Source organism: Arachis hypogaea, chromosome 12 (assembly GCF_003086295.3).
Source record: "Arachis hypogaea cultivar Tifrunner chromosome 12, arahy.Tifrunner.gnm2.J5K5, whole genome shotgun sequence".
NCBI lineage: Eukaryota > Viridiplantae > Streptophyta > Magnoliopsida > Fabales > Fabaceae > Arachis > Arachis hypogaea.
Window position 1 is genome coordinate 118,388,004 of NC_092047.1, and position 19,743 is coordinate 118,407,746.

General features: G+C 34.3%; 2 long non-coding RNA genes across 3 annotated transcripts; both read left to right on the plus strand.

Moving 5' to 3' along the window:
- Positions 1-6,381: 6,381 nt before the first annotated feature.
- On the plus strand, positions 6,382-14,165 carry LOC140177161 (uncharacterized). The gene is made up of 4 exons (XR_011868980.1): positions 6,382-6,575; positions 6,666-6,720; positions 6,808-6,966; positions 13,828-14,165. It is a non-coding gene; the product is annotated as an uncharacterized lncRNA (long non-coding RNA).
- Positions 14,166-14,473: 308 nt separating this feature from the next.
- On the plus strand, positions 14,474-17,368 carry LOC112728766 (uncharacterized). Of its 2 annotated transcripts, none has more exons than XR_011868978.1 (3): positions 14,474-16,236; positions 16,327-16,544; positions 16,638-17,368. It is a non-coding gene; the product is annotated as an uncharacterized lncRNA (long non-coding RNA). The 2 variants fall into 2 exon arrangements; XR_011868979.1 differs by having other exon boundaries at positions 14,474-16,544; positions 16,638-17,186; positions 17,261-17,353.
- The last annotated feature ends 2,375 nt before the right edge of the window (positions 17,369-19,743 follow it).

Sequence of the window (19,743 nt, forward strand, 5' to 3'; positions counted from 1 at the left end):
ATCACAGTTTGTATTATTTAATGGAGATAAAAGTATCTAAGCAGAACATATAAACCAAAACATAGCCCCGAGAACAAAGGATCTTCGCAATAATAGAAGTCTCCAGCATGCCTCAGCGGGACACCTCACGTCCTGCATCTGAAAACCACAAAATCCGCATGGGTGAGAACCAAAGGTCCCCAGCATGGTAACAGCTTCCACATATATAATACATAATAATAGAGGAAAGCTGAAGGCAATCCTAGAACTTCCTCCAGATAATATCAAAGCTTATAAACAAGCTAAACCATAAAGGGCATCTGACTAAAGATACTTCAATCTAACTAATACTTCCCTTTCCAATTCCTTCAGACCTCCTAACCACCAGCAGAAGTATAAAGTAGCAAGCACAGTTATGTCAAGCAAGGAATATACAAATAGGAGCAGTTAAGGCATTTAGACAATTAGCAAGTAATATGCAGTCAAATAGGCAATCTCAAACAATTCACATAGTATGCATATGATGAATGCCTGTCCCTAGTGGCTGATGATATCATCTGTCGGTTATAAAGCCAACCCGACAAGTCCTGGCAGTTAACCCTTGGACTGTCCCTCTGTCACGCATCCCCAACTCGAGTTATACTCATCATAAACTTGATCATAATCATGATCTATATCCATCACCTTCACTGGTGAATATTTACGGGGGCGAGCTCATCCGGGTCTTTCACAGTGCCCGGCCACACTTATGACATAGGGTCAAAAGAGCTTCGAGTCTCAACCTGGAGCACGTGGTGGCTAGCCACTGCTTCCTCCCAGGGAAACTCTCATCCCCAACAGTGGAAGTGCAACATTCACAATTCATTCAACAGCATATATGCATTTGTACATGGCCATAATCATGGCTCCGCCGTAACACGGCAATAATCTAGCCTTCCGGCTCTCGGTTAAATCCATAACCAGCCCATTGGCATCACGGTTAAATCCATAACCAGCCATCTCATTAACAAATACGGCCTTTCGGCCCATGGCATAACAAGCACTTCCACCACCATCCTCCGCATCTCACATAATCATCTTTGATCCTCATTGATAATTCATTTTTCCCTTGCTTTACTCGCAAGTTACCTCATTCACTAGCCCCTTTTTAATAGCTAGGCATGTCATAATGATTTAAGACATAAAAGGTGAGATTGGAGGCTTAGAAGTATGAGATTTGGCTTTGAAAACTCAAAAATCAACATTGGGATGAAAACAGGGCCACGCGTACGCGCACTCCACGCGCACGCGTGGATGGCCTCAAAAACTTCATCGACGCGCAAGCGTCATGCACGCTAACGCGTGGATTAAAAACTTGCCAATCGGCGCGTACGCGTCAACCACGCGTACGCGTGGATGTTCTCGTGCCCCAGGCACAACACTGGCACAGTTCTGGCATAACTCTCTGGAAAATGGCTGGGCATTGGGTGCAGCACAATCGGCGTGCCCGCGCACATCACGCGCACGCATGGATGGCATTTTCGGGAAGAACGGCGCGTACGCGCCAGGTGCGCCCACGCGCAAGGGGTCATTCTGCTAAAGAAATTTTCTAAGTTAAAAGCTGCAGAATTTACAGATTTGGACCCCAATCTTCCGACGGACATAACTTCCTCATTTTAAATCATTTTTCACCCGTTCTTCGAACGGCACGGACATCCTGGATCCAGTTTCATTTCTAAAAAGATTTGGTACAAAACAGAGATCCGTAGTCCAAGTTATGTCCCGCCAAAGTATGCCCAAAAACCATGTTTTTCATAAAAACCACAAAGTGCCATTTTCAAAACAAGCCATTTCCAACTCTTTTCAAAATCAATCAAAATATGCCAATTTCATCCCTTTTCTTTGAAATCAATCAAAATATATCAAATTCAACATCAAGCCTCCTCAACTCACACATTGACACACTACCACAATCTACAAAATCACTACCTCATCATTTCAACCCACTTCACCCAAGTGGCTTAAACTCAAACACATTGACATATCATATACTCTTCCTCATACCCATTCTCAACAACACCAATTCCAATAAATCATCATTGTACACAATCAACATCATACTCACCATCAATATGGTTCAACCCACAATTCAACCATAACCAATCATCAAGCATATATCACAACATGCATATTTCTCATACATCATACCATCAAGGCATCATTAATCATCATCACATATATGACCACATCATATACATCAACAATTCAACAACATCAACAATTCAATACCTATCTTAGGGCCTCTAGCCTAAGTATTTCCTACCACATTACATATTAGATACGGGAAACCGAAACCATACCTTAGCCGATTTTCCCTAGCTCCACCGGAGCACTTCCAAATCACTTATCCACAAGCTCTCAAGGCCTCAACACCTCCAAGAACAGATTTTTCACCACCAAACCCTTTCCAAGCTTTTCAAAATCACCAATCAAGCTCCAATATCCACACACACACAACCTAAGCCACAACCATCATACCCATACACAACATCTCAAAACACAAACATCATAAAATCACAAAATACACTAGGGTTGAGAATATTACCACACTCAAGGTCCAAGGAGACAAGATTAACCTCCTTCTTCAAGAGAGTTAGGTCCTATAACATCAAAGAACCACAAAATCTCAACATTTCACCCATGAAACTCGAAAATAAGGGCTGAAATTTCGAACAGCAAAGTGTGGCTTACCTCAAAATTGATGGTATGGGTTTTGTAGAGCTCTCCGCGGTGAACGCGTGGCCATAAACGGAGCGGCAATCGGAGCTCTAGATCAAAAGTTATGGTGGTTTGAAGATTAAGCAAGGGAGAGAACTTGAGAGAGTGTTCTTCCTCCCTTTCTCTCTAATTTCAGCTTGTGTGTGTAACAACTGAGGAGAGAGAGTGCTGAAAACTAGGGTTTTGGTTAAGTTATGTTGGGCCAAGGGCCCACTTTGGGTCCAATTGGCCCGGTTTGGCCCGTTCGGTCCAATCTTGGTCCGAATTCTATAAAATTGGTACCAAAATTCTCGTCTCAATCTCCTTTATCACATTTAACCATAAAAATCACATTTTAGGCTTTCTAGAATAAATTCTCATTTATGGGTTAATTAGCCGTTAATTAACCGGGTTTTACATTAACAAGTCACTAAATATGCCTAAAAATTGTCATAAGAACTAATAACTTAGTAATGGTTTAAATAGTCACTAAATATTCCTAAAAACTGACAGAATTTAGTAATTTAACGACAATTTCAAAACGTCACGAAATACAGTATAAAAAACATCTTTACAAGTGTTACAAATTAATGACGGTTTTATACTTTAAAAACCGTCACAAACAATTTAGCGACACTCCTTACCAACGGTGGTCCAAAACCGTCACTATGCCAGCTGGCGACGCTCAAATCTGACGCTTTTTTTAGCCGTCGCAAAATCATTTAGCAACAGTTAAAACCGTCACCAAGCATTAAAAAAAACCGTCATCAAAATACTGTTTTGTTGTAGTGCTCGTTTGCATGTTAAGGCATACGATTCAAAGTAAGTACAGAACAATATAAAAAAGGTAAAATGTATGCAGTAGATGTCCAAGAATATATTATAAAATTATGCTTTTGCCTTTAATTAATTTTTAGCCTAAATTTTTGAAAGTCTAATATTTCCACATTATATTAAAATTTAAAATTTAATTGTTTTTTATTCTTAATTATTTTTCTAAGTAAACTAAACTGACACAAATAAAATAGGATGAGCATGCGTGCATTATCTTTATTTAAAAAAAAATAGAAAACTAATTTTAAATAGTTAAATAGGTTAACCTACCACGATATTATATCACGTGGCATTTAATGTAACATGTTATCATCTAATTGACGGAAGAATCAATTTGACTTATATATTATCTTTCAATAATTAATATGACTAAAAAATAATTTAAAAATCCATTTAAAAAATAAATAATCTTTTTAAAGACAAATTTAACTATTAACCAAATTTAACCTTTTTAAAAATAAGTAAAAAACAGTTGTTTTTTCTTTTATCCTTATTGTTATACATATAATACTTAACATTTATAATACATTTTTAACTTTTTAAAGTTTTTGCAATCTTTTCGACTATATTTTGAGCCAAGTAATTTGATAACCCTTTATTATTTTAACAAATTCATTTTTAATGAATTCACTACTACTCTTAGAATAGGGAAGGGGCACAAACTAAGCAAGAAATATTCTAATTAATTAGAGAATCATACTGTATATAATAATATTAATAATATTACCAATGATTTTTGGCTTATAAAAAGCCTAGCTAGTTTCATTTATCATCATGAATTTGTAATTGAGAGAGAGAGAAATGACTAAACACAATATGTTTTATGTAATAATAATAATAATGATAATTGGAACAATTATTTGTCCTGTTATCGCTGAATTTGATAACTTTATTCGTGATCATGAAAAACCATCGTTTCCAAGAACTGTGGGTGATGGCTTAGATCTAGAAGCATGTTACAACAAATGCAACCAAAACTATGACAAATTGGCGTCACCAATATCAAAAAATAGATGGAAAAATTGCAGATCATTGTGCAAAACGACAAACCTTGTTATAAAACGGTGCAAAGAATATTCTGGTGGAAATAAAGATACATTTGAGAGATGCATAGAAGAATGGGTTGAAATGTTGAATTCTTTATTAAAAAAATTTAAACTATTAAATTAATTATTATATATTTCCATATAAATATATGTATTACTTAATTTATTTTTAATATATATTTTATGTTTCAATATATAATTTATATTAATAACTAATTTAATAATTATTTTAAGTGTATATTCAATACAGAATCATACATTTTTTATTTTAATGTAATAATAAAAAGTTAATCTACCTTTAATTTAAATTTTATTTAAAAATTTATTATTGATTAATATATTATTATATACTCAAATCTTTAATACTTATTTAAATAAATATATGAGTTTATTATCTAATCACGTATTAGTATAAAGGTCAGCAAAGAAAAATAAAAATATTTTAGCTACCCACCGATGCAAATAAATGTCGCAACAACCAAATTAAAGCATATATATGTGTGTGTTGCTAAATGTTTATGTTAAATAGGTGTAATGACTAATGATTCTTGTACGCAAGTTCATGCACCCGCCCCCGGGTGGTTGAGTGGAGGCTTGCTAATTAAATACTATAATTAATTAAAAATTAGACACCAAGGTATCCAAAACAAAATAAAGAGAAAAATTAAACAAGTGTAATTTTGGACTACTTTAACTATTAATTTATAAATTTTGATGCACTGTTTTATCAAATAATTATTTAATTATATAACGTTACATTAATAAAAATAATTATTATTTTATTAATTACGTAAATAATTATTTAAAATAACAGATATAATATATATAATAAATGTTCTATATTGTCAATATATTAAAATTAAAATCTTAATCTATTAGCACAATCAAAATGTTTAAAGTAATAGACATGTAAATAGAATGAACAATCATGCATGTAATAGACAATTTAAAAAATATTAAAGACATAAATTAAATATTTTTCCTTATGCTGCTATGGAGGTTGAAGCATTAGCAGAGGCACGTGCCGACAGGAAAGCAAGAACAGAGCTAGAGACGTGGCTATAAGATTATATATATGGTTCTATTTTTAAGCGTGTCAATAAATAAAAATGTAATAAAAAATAAAGCATGTCAATAATCAACAAAAATGTGGTGATAAAATAATCAGTACACTTACGAATGTGACCTTTTTAAAAGCGTACTAATTGTAAGACCCATAATTTTCAAATAAATCTTATTAAGAATTAATTTTAATTCATTTATTCATTAGAAATTTTATTCTCAGAAATTATTTTATTAAAGTTAATTAAATAAAAAACTAAATCAGGTTTTGAAAATTAATTAGAATTTTACCTAATTTTATAATTATTGAATTATTTTCTATACTTAAATTATAAAATTAATAGTTACGGAATGACAAGAATTTTTATGTGATTTAATTCAAATAATTGATATTTCTATGATTTAATACTTCAAGTTTTAGGAGTAAAGAAAATATTCTCAGGTAATTTGCATTTGAATTTTGTGGGCAAAATTCCCAATTAGGTGGGTAGAATGTAAAATCCGGTTAATTAACGGCTAATTAACCCATAAATGAGAATTTATTCTAGAAAGCCTAAAATATGATTTTTATGGCTAAATGTGATAGAGGAGACTGAGACGAGAATTTCGGTACCAATTTTATAGAATTCGGACCAAAATTGGACCGAACGGGCCAAACCGGGCCAACCGGACCCAAAGTGGGCCCTTGGCCCAACATAACTAAACCAAAACCCTAGTTTTCAGCAATCTCTCTCCTCACAACACTCATATTCACGCTGAAATTAGAGAGAAAGGGGGGAAGAACACTCTCTCAAGTTCTCTCCCTTGGTTGATCTTCAAACCACCATAACTTTTGATCTAGAGCTCCGATTGCCGCTCCGTTTGCGGCCACGCGTTCACCGCGGAGAGCTCTACAAAACCCATACAATTAATCTTGAGGTAAACCACGTCTTGCTCTTCGAAATTCCAGCCTTGTTTTCGAGTTTTATGAGCAAAAATGTTGAGATTTTGGGCTCTTTGATGTTATAGGACCCAACTCTCTTGAAGGAGAAGGTTAATCTTGTCTCCTTGGACCTTGGGTGTGGTAAGATTCTCAATCCTAGTGTAATTTGTGATTTTATGATGTTTGGGTTTTGAGATGTTGTATATGGGTATGATGATTGTGGCTTAGGTTGTGTATATGTGAATATTGGAGCTTGATTGGTGATTTTGAAAAGTTTGAGAAAGGGCTTGGTGGTGAAAAATCTGTTCTTGGAGGTTTTGAGGCCTTGAAAGCTTGTGGATAAGTGAATTGGAAGTGCTCCGGTTGAGATTGGGAAAATCGGCTAAGGTATGGTTTCAGTTTTCCGTATCTAATATGTAATGTGGTAGGAAATACTTAGACTAGAGGCCCTAAGATAGGCATTGAATGGTTGATGTTGTTGAATGGTTGAAATATATGATGTGGTCATATATGAGATGATGATTATTGATGCCTTGGTGGTATGATGTATGAGAAATATGCATGTTGTGATATATGCCTGATGATTGGTTATGGTTGAATTGTGGGTTGAACCATGTTGATGGTGAGTATGATATTAATTGTGTACAATGATGATTTATTGGAATTGGTGTTGTTGAGAATTGGTATGAGAAAGAGTATATGATATGTCAATATGTTTGAGTTTGTGCCACTTGGGTGAAGTGGGTTAAAATGATGAGATAGTGCTTTTGGTAATTTGTGGTAATGTGTCAATGTGTGAGTTGAGGAGGCTTGATGTTGAATTTGATATATTTTGATTGGTTTCAAAGAAAAGGGATGAAATTGGCATGTTTTGATTGATTTGGAAAAGAGTTGAAAATGGCTTGTTTTGAAAATGGCATATTGTGGTTTTTATGAAAAATGGTTTTGGGCATACTTTGGTGGGACATAACTTGGACTACGGATCTCTGTTTTGTACCAAATCTGTTTAGAAATGAAATTTGATCCGGGATGTCCATGCCGTTCGAAGAACGGGTGAAAAATGATTTAAAATGAAGAAGTTATGTCCATTGGAAGATAGGGGTTTGAATCTGTGAATTCTGCAGCTTTTAACTTAGAAATTTTTTAGCAGAATAACCCCTTGCGCGTAGGCGCACATGGCGCGTACGCGCCGATCTTCCAGAAAATGCCATCCACGTGTGCGCGTGATGTGCACGGGCGCGCCGATTGTGCTGCACCCAATGCCCAGCCATTTTCCAAAGAGTTATGCTAGAACTGTGCCAGTGTTGTGCCTAGGACACGAGAACACCCACGCGTACGCGTGGTTGACGCGTGCGCGTCGATTGGCAAATTATTAATCCACACGTTAGCGTGCATGACGCTTGCGCGTCGATGGGTTTTGAGGCCATCCACGCGTGCGCGTACGCGTGGCCCTGTTTTTCATCCCAAAGTTGATTTTTGAGTTTTCAAAGCCAAATCTGATACTTCTAAGCCTCCGATCTCACCATTTATGTCTTATATCATTATGACATGCCTAGCTATTAAAAAGGGGCTAGTGAATGAGGTAACTTGCGAGTGAAGCAAGGGAAAATGAATGATCAATGAGGATCAAGCATGATTATGTGAGATGCGGAGGATGGTGGTGGAAGTGCTTGTTATGCCATGGGCCGAAAGGCTGTGATTGTAAATGAAATGGCTGGTTATGGATTTAACCATGAGCCGGAATGGCTGTGTATGATATGAATATTGGCTGGTTCTGGACTGAACCGTGAGCCGGATGGCTGATATGGATGTTGATCCATGGATGAGAATTCATGCATGTTTATGCTGAATTATTGATAATTGTGAATGTTGCACTTCCACTGTTGGAGATGAGAGTTTCCCTGGGTAGTAGCAGTGGCTAGCCACCACGTGCTCCAGGTTGAGACTCGAAGCTCTTTTGACCCTATGTCATAAGTGTGGCCGGGCACTGTGAAAGACCCGGATGAGCTCGCCCCCGTAAATATTCACCAGTGAAGGTGATGGATATAGATCATGATAATGATCAAGTTTATGATGAGTATAACTCGAGTTGGGGATGCGTGACAGAGGGACAGTCCAAGGGTTAGCCACTAGGACTTGTCGGGTTGGCTCTATAACTGACAGATGATATCATCAGCCACTAGGGACAGGCATTCATCATGTGCATACTATATGAATTGTTTGAGATTGCCTATTTGACTGCATATTACTTGCTAATTGTCTAAATGCCTTAATTGTTCCTATTTGTATATTCCTTGTTTGATATAACTGTGTTTGCTACATTATACTCCTGTTGGTGGTTGGGAGGTTTGAAGGAATTGGAAAGGGAAGTATTAGTTAGACTGAAGAATCTTTAGTCAGATGCCTTTATATGGTTTAGCTTGTTTATAAGCTTTGATATTAACTGGAGGAAGCTTTAGGATTGCCTTTGGCTTTCCTCTATTATTATGTATTATATATGTGGAAGCTATTACCATGCTGGGGACCTCTGGTTCTCACCCATGCGGGTTTTGTAGTTTTCAGATACAGGACGTGAGGTCTCCCGCTGAGGCATGCTGGAGACTTCTATTTTTGCGAAGATCCTTTGTTCTCGGGGCTATGTTTTGGTTTATATGTTTTGCTTAGATACTTTTATCTCCATTAAATAATACAAACTGTGATGACCCCTCTTATGGGAGAATTTTGGAGAATAGGTTTTATGTATTTGTGTCCCTTTGGGTTTCCTTTGGGGTTTCCTTATTTTATCATATGTATATATTGTTATGCTCGGACCGGTTATCTTCGCAGCCGGATTTTGAGTCTTTATATTCCTGTTTTTGACACTCCTTTGTATATATATAATCTCGCGTTGGTTTATCCTGGTTCGTTACGTTATCGATCGGAGTGTTGCGCTTTTGAGTTGCGGTTTTTGTTTACCCCTTTTTCTACAAAGGCTCCTAGTTATAATCAATTATTCATACTACTATACGTACTAATTTTTATTTTAGAGGTCGTAATACCTTGCCATCTCTGAATTATGACTTAAGCATAATACTCTGTATGGTAGGGTGTTACAATCCTCGAAAGGGTTCTCATCAGTAGAGGGTTTTTGGGAATTACTGTAATAGGATACATGAAGATAAACCGTACAAGTGATTAATAACCGTCTTATACCACTTTTCAAAAACAACGGTTTACAATAAGAGTAAAGTCGGAAATCTTTTCTGAAAGAGGAACCGTTCAATTCTCAAAAACTCAAAAGCCTTTCAAAAAGGTTTATCTATACTAAACCAAAGTAGAATTTCATATTTTTTTCAAACCAGAAACACAAAACCAAAACCAACCATCGGTCTATCTCATTTTAACCATGGCCCTAGGCCCAAACAATCCAACCAACAACCAATCACCACAATCCAATAGCGTCCCAGTTGCAAACACAGGTAAGAAGTTCAAGTACAAACAAACAATTATATCAAGTAGAACAATTAGCAGTTAATCCCTAAGGCAAACCAAGTACAATATGCACACCCAAACAATGTCACATAGATGCATATGATACATGCCTGTCCTAGTGGCTGATGATACCATCTGTCGGTTACCAAGCCAACCCGATGTGTCCGGTAGCTAACCCAGGCACAGTCTCTCTGTTGCACATTAATATCATTAGAGGGAATATGTGTCCTGTCACCATTAGAGGGTATCTGCGCCCTGTCACCATTAGAGGGTATCTGCGCCCTGTCGCCATTAGAGGTTATATGCGCCCTGTCGCCATTAGAGGGTATCGATGCCCTGTCACCCTTACAACCAGAGAGAAAACACAAGCATACTCACATACAACATTCATCCCAGCCATCCGGCTCACGGTTCAATCCAGAACCAGCCAATTTATCAATAAATACAACCCTTCGTCTTAACTTCATAATTTATATCCAGCCATACGGCTCATAACTCATTCGGCAATCAGCCATAATTCAATAGCATAGACAGCCATTTCGGCTTATAACAAAATAGCAATTTCACCATTCAACATCATCAATTTCATAAAATCGATATTTAAGCCATAAATCACTTTTCTCAATCCATTCACTTTAAAATCAAGTTTCAACTCTTTTCAGCCTTGGCTTTAAGGATCTCATCTCTCAAATTATCTCAAGCTCATAAGCCACTTTTACTCAAAGTAAGTTCCCTTTTTAAAACAAAGTCACTTTCAGCTTTCTCTTTCTAAAACTTCTATAACCATGGCAAGTTAAGGATTTATTTCAAAGTATTCAAAATCATCCATCCAATAATGGAATTTTATAACAAAAGTTTCTCGGCAGAGTCTCAAGTCTTTAGGGAAGGTCAATCTATATCAATTCCTTAAAATTCATTGAAACTCTTAAAATCATAGATTCTTGGCTCAAGTAAATAAAACTGAATTTATTATGAAACCGAACCATACAAAATCACAAGTTCCCATCCAGTCCAAAAATCAACTCATTTGAAACAGAACTGGCTCATTTGAATCAAACCATTTCAGATTTCTTTTTGGAACCCATTTTTTTAACCTCTTCCAAAATGCCTCAAACTTAATTACTCAATCAAAAGTCTAGTTTCCTTTAAAATCACTAAAAGCTCCTTTTTATATTGAAATCAATATTAGAGCATCATTCTTTCCTTCAGTGATTCAAATGGTAAAAATAGTTCAATTTCTAAATAAGCTGAACTCAAGGCATAAGGTTCATTAAATAAGTTAAGCTTGAAAACATAAATATTCTCTTAATAAATCAAATAATACAATTTCTCGAATCCAACCCTTTTTAAATAACTTTTCAAACAAGATTAGGATTTTGTAGAAATTTCGGCAGCACCTCCCCTAAAACTTGAACTTTTGCCACCCGGTTCGGGTCCCAACTAAACCGTTCCTCATTCCTTTTCAACAGCTCAAAACCAGAAATCAATTCAAAAGTAAGCTAAATCCAACAATCATCTCATTTTCATATCTCAAGAAAACTGTTTCAAAATCAAATCAATATCAACCGATTTAACATATTTCCAAAGCTTTAAAGAAACGGTTCAGCAACCAATCATTTATCAAAACCAAACCAATTAAAGCAAACCAGGCTGAATTTCAAAGAGTATTCTATCTTTCACATTATCAAGAGAGTCAACTCAACTCAAATCAATTCCCAACGGATTGAACTCAAATTACAACTCTTTAAAAAATCAACTTCAAACATTCCATTTCACAAAGCCGCAAAACAAATTCATCCAAACAAACATTCATAATCTTTCAACACAATCGAATAATACATAAGGCCAATACAATCACCAAATACACATTTTCTCACACCAGTATCCATATATAATAATTCCAATATAAAATATAATTTTTGGAAAGCGCTCCCACCTCAAAATGTTGAAACCACATCCCAAACTCATTAACAGACTCCTTTTCGCTCAGCCCGAAATCACCGGCAATCAAAATCTCGGCTCTGCTTGCTCTCTCAAAAGTAGAAACAGCTATAAACGGCATAAACAAACCAGGTTCTAACTCCTAAAACCATTAACATCGCAAATACTTTATTTCACAGAACAGAACACCAACGCAGGGCTTTCGAAACCAGATATACTCACCGAATTAACAAAACGAAGCAGCTGCGATTTCGAACCGACCCGACAACAGGTCCGATAGTGGCCAAAAGCTCCGGTGGATCAACTATAATAACCACGCAGCATCAAAACCTTCTTAAAACCCAAAAATGACAAGAACCACAAATTTAAAACCCTTACTATCAGAGTGTTCTCCAGCGGCAGAGGCTCGGCCATAAACTTAGGCAGCGGCCCCAGCAGTCACCTCACGCAGCAGCGGCAATGAAAGACCCCGACAACTGCGACTGCACAACAACGTCATGACCATAAAAACACAGGAGTAAGAAGGAATGAGAACCAAATGCAAGGACCTTTACCGGCGGTGGTTTCAGCGGCCACGGCGATTTTCTCCGGCGGCCATATAGTGGACCACAACCACTGCAGCAGCTAGGAGGGTGGCGGTCTTGATGGCAATTTTTTATGGCGACGGCAGTGGGATGGCAGAACAACCACCACCATCACGCCTCATCCTCACGGCGCGTCTCTCTCTCTCGAGCGACTGGCGACGGTGCGGGCTAGAGGTGAATGCGTGACGAGTAGCGGCGGCGACGGTACCGTGCTCTCCTCCGGCGACGTCTTTGATGGCAATAGCACGGTTCCTCTTCTCGGTGGTGGCACTGACTCGCACTCGTTCTCTCTCCCTCTGCTGGCCCTCGATGGCGGCCATTCCAAGGGAGACGACGAGCAAGGATGGCAGCGGCTCCTCGCGATGGTTACTCTCCTTTGTTCAGCGGCGGTAGTGGCGGGACAGCTTGATAGAAGTCAGAACGGGCGGCGGCTCTACACAGCGCGACGGCAGCGAGCTCCCTGCCCCTGGCCGGCGCATTCTCCCTTCTCTCCGTTTTCTGCTTCTGTTTCCTTTCTCTTTTGAAGTTGTTGTGTTGCAGGTCTGCTAAAGGGAGGAAGAAAGTGTGGCGACTGCTAGGCATGGGAATTAGGGTTTCATCATTTAGAAAACTAGGGTTTGTGTTAAGCTAGGGGATAGTTTAGGTAATTTTAAATAAATGTAGGGATAATATAGTAATTGAAACTCAAATTAAATCCAATACTAATGTATATAGAAAAATACTATTTGCTCATCAATTTTACAAATTATTTTTAATAAAAAGCCCAAATCCAATAATTAGAAATAATATACTTAGTCTCTTCATTTTTTCAAAATAGCAGTAGTAATATTTAAAATATTAGTTACTTAGTCCAAATCATATAAAATTCTTATTATTTCATAACTGCCAACTTTATAATTTAAATATAGAAAATAATCCAATAATTATAAAATTGGATAATAATCATAACTTATCTCAAATCCAATAAATCAAAACTTGCCTTAATTATCTTTAATAAAATAATTTCTGAAATTAAGGCTATAAATAACCATATGATTTGAGACTTGATCATAATAAGACTTTTCAAAAGTTTTGGGTCTTACAACTTCTAGAAAACAATAATGCCTTCTGGTTCCCAACATGTGTTTTGGTTATTACTTATGGTTATGCTTTGAAGATTTGTTATTGACTTTAAGCTCTGTGTTTTTTATTTATGCATTGGATTTTCCCTGTGATAAATAAGTTCACAACATTTTCTGATTTTGATTCACAGCAACTAATTGCTGACCTTGTGAGGATACAAAATGATGGGACTGTTGAAGTTGATCTAGAAAGAAGTTGTATCTGTTGCTTCAAAATTGCTAGAATTCCAGTCATTTTACGAGTTAACAGCGAGTGAAAATCTTATTCGTGAAGAAAAAACATCAATTCCAGTTACAAATTGTCATACTTGTTGGAACTAGGGGTGACATACAACCTTTTCTTGCCATTGCAAAGAGACTTCAGGCATGTTCAAATACATATATTCGGTTCCTTTTGTTGCTCATGAGAATCACCTTATATTATAATTGATCTGATTGCATCATTTGAAGATGCAAAGTCTTTGTTTAACAGTTTTGTTTTTTTTCCATACTTGTTTCTTTTCTTTCTTCAGAGATGAACTAATATTACTTGCAGGAGTATGGTCATCGTGTTAGGGTGGCAACTCTTAAAATTACTTGCAGGAGTATAACTAAAACCTTTTGTAAAATCATGCAGAACTATGTGATTGTACTACTTTTAATCTAGTGAAAGTCTACTCTTAAAATTAAAAAACTTTTTAAATGCCAGTTTTTAAACTTTCAATACATACATTTAGTACACTAAAAGGTGAAAAATGATCATTTTTCTTGTAATATGTGTTCATGTATGTACTATTAACAAATTCTCCTGAACACTCATTAAAATGAAATAACCATTTGTTTATTAAATTGTTCTTCTATAGCTTGAAATGAGTTGAAATATATATATAAGATAGAAGAGAACTATGGTGTTAATAATAAAAGAGAACAACCGCATTCATAGCAGTTGCTTGAAATTGGTCTAGAGTGAATTAAACTACTCAACCACAATGACAATACCCTACGTTTAATTCTCAATGCCATTTGCATTTATTAGACAGTGCCAACACTATGGACCTATTCTCAATGCCATTTAATTCTCAATTTAAATTTTTTTTCGGTTCTGGTGAAAGTCTACTCTTAAAATTAAAGATAGTGTTTGTTGCAACTTCTTAGAATATGTGACACGAATATCATAGGTTCTTGGCCTTTTTTTTAGTAGTTTGGACTAAAGACACATTCTGGGCCTAAATTGTAACCTTCTTAATTTATCTTTGTCCATGAAAAATATAATTTTCTTTTTTTTTTTTACAGAAAAAAAATATAATTTCCTTTTTTTACTTTTTATAATAATATTTATTCTCTTTTTATTCATACTCTATTTCCTTTAATTATATTTCTTATTATGTTTTTACAGGTATGAAGAGAAAAAGGCCAATAAAAAAGTATCAAAGTCCTAAAAAATTCCTTAAAAATGTTGAAGATGCTAAATTAGTGTCATCTCCTAATACAAGAGAAAATGATCATATCTCAATCAATTTTCAATTTTACCAAATTCTTAAAGTGTGAACTTATACATGATTGTTATTCTTTGATTTAAGTAATATAATTTTCTCTTATTTCTTTTATGTTTTTACAGGTATGAAGAGAAGAAGGCTAATAAAGAAGTATCAAAGTCCTAAAAAATTCCTCAAAGATGTTGAAGATGCTAAATTAGTGTCATCTCCTAATACAAGAGGAAATGATCATATCTCAATCAATTTTCAATTTTACCAAATTCTTAAAGTGTGAACTTATACATGATTGTTATTCTTTGATTTAAGTAATATAGTTTTCTCTTGCTGCCGATCATTTGATTGGAATGAAATTTGGAATGGGTACACTTGATGATATGAATCATTTGAAAAATAAACGTATTCGTTCCGTAGCAGATCTCTTACAAGATCAATTCGGATTGGCTCTGGTTCGTTTAGAAAATATGGTTAGAGGAACTATATGTGGAGCAATTAGACTTAAATTGATACCGACTCCTCAGAATTTGGTGACTTCAACTCCACCAACAACTACTTTTGAATCTTTTTTTGGAGGATACCTGAATTCCAAGTATAGCTCGTAATAATCTATCTTCCGGGGCATACGAGGATTCTTGTACCATTTGAGGCGTTAATTTCCCCACTAAATAGAAATGAATTTTCTAACATTTGACTCCGTACCACTGAAAAGTTTAGCCGTACATTTGAAAGATAGCCCCCCCAAAAAATGTATTTTTTTATTTTTTACAGGTATGAAGAGAAGAAGGCTAATAAAAAAGTATCAAAGTCCTAAAAAATCCCATAAAGATATTGAAAATGCTAGACTAGTGTCATCCCCTAATGCAAGATGAAATGATCATATCTCAATTTTCAATTTTACCCAATTCTTAAAGTGTCATCCCCTAATATTGTTTTTTCTTATTTTTTTTTATATTATTGCAGGTATTAAAAGGAGAAGACTTGTACAATTCGAAGAGGAAGAAGATGAACATATTGAACCGAATGTTGTATATGCTAGAGAAAATGTTCATCTCTCAAATTATGAAAATGGTAACTATCTCCTCTTTTAGCATACTATGATAAAAATATTGTGAAGTTTCTAATTTCTTTAATTAGGTTTCTAATTCTTTTACTTTAAAGTTATCTTGGCACGAGAAAAAAGACATCTTCCAAGTCATTCTAAGTTAACATCTTCTAAAGGCAAGAGTCAACAAGAGCATATAGCTCAAAGTTCATCCATTCAAAATGAACTTCATAGTCATAGCCTATCAGATGCTGATTTCTTAATAATGAAGAGGTAGATGGAGTTGCTATTTCTAGAAAGAAGTGGAACACCACATGGTCTGTTATTGTTGTAGGTATGTTATTTTTTCTTATTAATTTACTAGTTCAAATAATCTGTTTTCAATTACTAGCTGTCTTAAATAATAGCTCTTTTATTTTCTTTTTAGATGAACAAGGGGTTGAAAAGAGTATGCATCTTAAGGTAAAAGATGCATTTTCCCTTCATCATAGTAGGAAACGAGTTCTTATAGAATGGAATGGAAGTGGTCAGCCAATTGGAGAATCCGGTGGACTCTTGGGAGGTATTTTGGGGCTCATTGCAAGTAATTTTAATAATTTTTCTATAATGTACAAAACTTGGCATAAAGTTCCAATGCAATATAAAGATGCTATTTTTGAGAATACTATTAAGGTATGCTATTTTTTATATATTTTTGTTTTGAAAAATATTATTTGTTATGTTTACCTTAAGTTTTGTATACTAACTACATATTTATGTTTTTTTGAAGAAAATATTTGTTGTTAATGATGATGAACACAAAAGGTATATCTTGTCAAATCTTGGAAATAAGTGGAAGAATAATAGATTTAAGCTATTCAATGAGCATTATAAATCGGAACTTAGTTGGGATGCAAATGTTAATTTGAATCCAATTGGAATTCCCAAAGACCATTGGGCTGCATTTTTGGAATATAGATTGAGTCCAAAAACTCAGGTAAACACATTTGTTATTTGTTAGTTTTTATTTGTGTTTAAGATCCATTAACTTTTATGCTTGTTAATGTGCAGGAATTGTGTGAAAAGAATGCTATAAATCGGCAACAATTAAAAATTCCTCACACTATTGGCTCAAAAACACTTACTAGGAAACGCCATGAACTTAACAACATATATATATATATATATATATATATATATATATATAGCAACAACAGTAATTAAATTAAAGTAAAGCGATCTATCTTCAGGCTTGAATGCTTGATTTTGTTCTTTAAAATAGTAGTACTCTTGTTACTTAATAAAATCGTAGTACTTCTTTGCAAAATGATTGATAAATTCTATTGGAGTAATATTACATATGTAACATTATTATTTGTCTATGAATCACTTCAGAAAAACTTACAAAAGGAAATTGGTGAGGGTGCTTCTGAAAATGAAGCATATGTTAAAGTATTTGGCAAAGAGAATTCAAGCTATGTTAGAGGTATGGGAGTTGGTGTTCGTCCATCTCAAATGATTAGATCCTTATCCTGCTCAAGAGAGTCTATGCAATCTACTACAACTAGTGGACCATCAAGAACTGAATATCAAAACTTGAAGTTACAAGTACAATTGCTACAGGAACAAGTAAATTTTCTTGTGAATCATCAAAAGGGTCAATTGCCACCTGGTTTTCCTACTGAGGTAAGATAAGGATATATGTTATACTTAATTTTATAGACTTGCGTACTTAATTTTCGTCATCAACAACTTCTAAAATGATTGTAGTTTGTAATCATAGCCTCTTGTATAACACTTTTGTTTTGTTAAGTATCTTTCTAAAATATTTCCTAAAATATATATATTTTTTATTTTCAATTGTAGGTTGCAGATTTTGAATCACCTACACATACAAGACCATATTCTTCTGCCAATCATGAACCTCAACAACACAGGCCATCCAACGTTTAAAGGAGTTTTATGATTGAATTGTTAGGTTTACAAGTTTGAATTAAGTTGGAATTTTTTGAATTTACATATGGATTATTACTATGTAATTAAAACTTGTAGAATTCAACTTTTGAAATACATTGTTGCTATTTCTGTAAAACTTGGGGGATTGAATTTGAATTTGTTGAAAAATAATGTCATTTATGGAGAATTCAATTTTTGATAATAGAAATTTTGATGTTGGAGAGATTATGACAGTTTAAAACAGTCACTAAATACAGGAAAAAAGTGTCACAGGAATAAATAACTTAGTAACGGTTTTAAATAAAAAAATGTCACTAAAAATATTGTGACGGTTTAACAAGTCACTAAATATGCCTAAAAATTGTCATAAGAACTAATAACTTAGTAATGGTTTAAATAGTCACTAAATATTCCTAAAAACTGACAGAATTTAGTAATTTAACGACAATTTCAAAACGTCGCGAAATACAGTATAAAAAACATCTTTACAAGTGTTACAAATTAATGACGGTTTTATACTTTAAAAACCGTCACAAACAATTTAGCGATACTCCTTACCAACGGTGGTCCAAAACCGTCACTATGCCAGCTGGCGACGCTCAAATCTGACGCTTTTTTTAGCCGTCGCAAAATCATTTAGCAACAGTTAAAACCGTCACCAAGCATTAAAAAAAACCGTCATCAAAATACTGTTTTGTTGTAGTGCTCGTTTGCATGTTAAGGCATACGATTCAAAGTAAGTACAGAACAATATAAAAAAAGGTAAAATGTATGCAGTAGATGTCCAAGAATATATTATAAAATTATGCTTTTGCCTTTAATTAATTTTTAGCCTAAATTTTTGAAAGTCTAATATTTCCACATTATATTAAAATTTAAAATTTAATTATTTTTTATTCTTAATTATTTTTCTAAGTAAACTAAACTGACACAAATAAAATAGGATGAGCATGCGTGCATTATCTTTATTTAAAAAAAAATAGAAAACTAATTTTAAATAGTTAAATAGGTTAACCTACCATGACATTATATCACGTGGCATTTAATGTAACATGTTATCATCTAATTGACGGAAGAATCAATTTGACTTATATATTATCTTTCAATAATTAATATGACTAAAAAATAATTTAAAAATCCATTTAAAAAATAAATAATCTTTTTAAAGACAAATTTCACTATTAACCAAATTTAACCTTTTTAAAAATAAGTAAAAAAAAGTTGTTTTTTCTTTTATCCTTATTGTTATACATATAATACTTAACATTTATAATACATTTTTAACTTTTTAAAGTTTTTGCAATCTTTTCGACTATATTTTGAGTCAAGTAATTTGATAACCCTTTATTATTTTAACAAATTCATTTTTAATGAATTCACTACTACTCTTAGAATAGGGAAGGGGCACAAACTAAGCAAGGAATATTCTAATTAATTAGAGAATCATACTGTATATAATAATATTAATAATATTAACAATGATTTTTGGCTTATAAAAAGCCTAGCTAGTTTCATTTATCATCATGAATTTGTAATTGTAAGAGAGAGAGAGAAATGACTAAACACAATATGTTTTATGTAATAATAATAATAATGAT